Genomic DNA, 2,175 nt, shown 5'->3' with positions numbered 1-2,175 from the left:
CTCCTTCTCTGTACTGCTGTGGAGTCATCTCCGGGATATATTGCTCAGTGATAAAAGCCAGGTGCGGAAAAGTGTGTAGAGCTGCTGCTGTCCAGTATGACGGCCACTAGCCTCAAGTAGCTATTTACAGTAAGTTAAATTAAAACTACATGAAATTTAGAAATCAGTTACTCAGTCACAGTTGCCACGTCTTAGGTGCTAAATGTTCAATTCCTGAATAAAACTCAGGTAGTTAATGACTGCTGTGTTGAGCAGCACAGGTACAGAACATTCCCTTCTCCACAGAAGTTTCTGTTGGGTAGCACTGGTGTAGCATATGACAACTTTTACATATGAAAGGGGGAGAAAACAAATGTATGTTATATTTTCTTATACTTTAAGAACTGTACAGTTAATACAAAAGATGATAAAAATGCGTACCTGTAAGGGGACAGAAGAGCAGCCCAGGATGCAAGCCAATGATGTAAATTCTCTTAAATATGAAACCTAGGTTTACTGGCTCTATGCACTGAAAGGGCAAGAAACAATGACCAACACAGTAGTAATCAGCAACTGTAGTCCCTAGACTGAATTTCCCACCAAAAGGAACCAGGCTTCCTTGGAGAAATGCCTGATTTTTGGTCTAGGTAAGGATTGTACCAGGTGAGTCTGGACTGAACTCTCATACCAGAAATTATATCAAAAAGACTCATAACCTCAGGGCCTCCCATTGGCCAAAGGTAGAACAATTTGAACATCAAGAACATTAATGAGTATCGTGCACTAAAACAAGTCAAATATAGAAACATCTATGACACTCTAAAAAAAAAGCCAACAAAACCAACTCACTGCTCACCTTTGAGAGTCCTAGGGAAACACCTGGTTTTTGAAAGTGGAAATATTGCCAATGAATTGTATATACACCTTGCCTTCCCTGTGCATGTTATACCTACGCCTAGTTGTTGAGGGAAGAATTCTTTTATAAAAGAATTTCCGCTAATACATGCAGAAGTAATTATAGAATTTGTACATCATGCTTTTGCAACCTTTTATGAAATGTAGCTCTAGGCAGTGATCATTAGAGGCTGCAAAAAAGGGATGTGAAAAGCAGATGGGAAATTTTATAATAGCTGCGTCACAGTGTCTCTGAATTTGCCTTTCCTCACTTGTAAAATGGAAACAATTCTATCCATATTAGACAATTACTGTGAGGAGCAAAAAGTCAATCGGGCAGATGATACATACAGTACTGAATAGGTATGAATAGTCTTATTTCATACCTGACCTTCCTTTAAAGGAGATTCCCTTGATACAATCCAAACAGCATGATTATAAGACAATAATGTGGAAATATTAAATGGAAGGGAAATGTATAAGTTTTCATTACGTATTCACTTCAGTGTCATTTCTCTGTGCTGGAGTCATTTCTCGGATAATTTAGGAAAAAGGGAAACTTACTCTAGCATTTCCATTGGGTGTGTGAAAGAAAACCATTGGTCCATTTCACACTACTTCATATCCTTTCCCATTCCACTTTTAATAATTATGTTAATTTCTTAAGAATAACATGTGTACTCAAATGAACTTATCTATGAAACAGAAACAGACTCACAGAGAACACGCTTGTGGTTGCCAAGGGGGAGAGGGGGTGGGGAAGGGACGAATTGGGAGTTTGGAATTATCCGATGCAAACTATTATATATAGAATGGATAAACGACAAGGTCCTACTGTATAGCACAGGAAACTATATTCAATATGCTGTAATAAACCATAATGGAAAAGAATGTAAAAAGGTATATATATGTATAACTGAATCACTTTGCTGTACAGCAGAAACTGACACAACATTGTAAATCAACTATACTTCAATAATAATAATAAAAAAAGAATAACATGTACTGTAACCCAGCAAGAATGGGCTTTGCAGAAGAACGCTACAGTAAATCACTGGGGGCCAGGCACATCATAGGTTCTTGGGTAAATCGTTTCCCCCATGCTGGCCATTTTTTTGGATAAAACCTCTCAGATGTAGAGGCTAATGAGATACCATCTGGGAAAGCACTTTTGAGACCTTAGATTGGATAGAAGAAGCTGTTATTTCTACGTAATTACTTTCCAATCTACACTTCAGATATTATCATACTCTGTGTTGAATGGATTCAGTAGGCATAAGTCCTTGCATTACTTTGTACTTG

The sequence above is a fragment of the Eschrichtius robustus genome, chromosome X (genome assembly GCF_028021215.1).
Source record: "Eschrichtius robustus isolate mEscRob2 chromosome X, mEscRob2.pri, whole genome shotgun sequence".
Classification (NCBI taxonomy): domain Eukaryota; kingdom Metazoa; phylum Chordata; class Mammalia; order Artiodactyla; family Eschrichtiidae; genus Eschrichtius; species Eschrichtius robustus.
Note: the sequence above shows the minus strand (reverse complement) of the source record.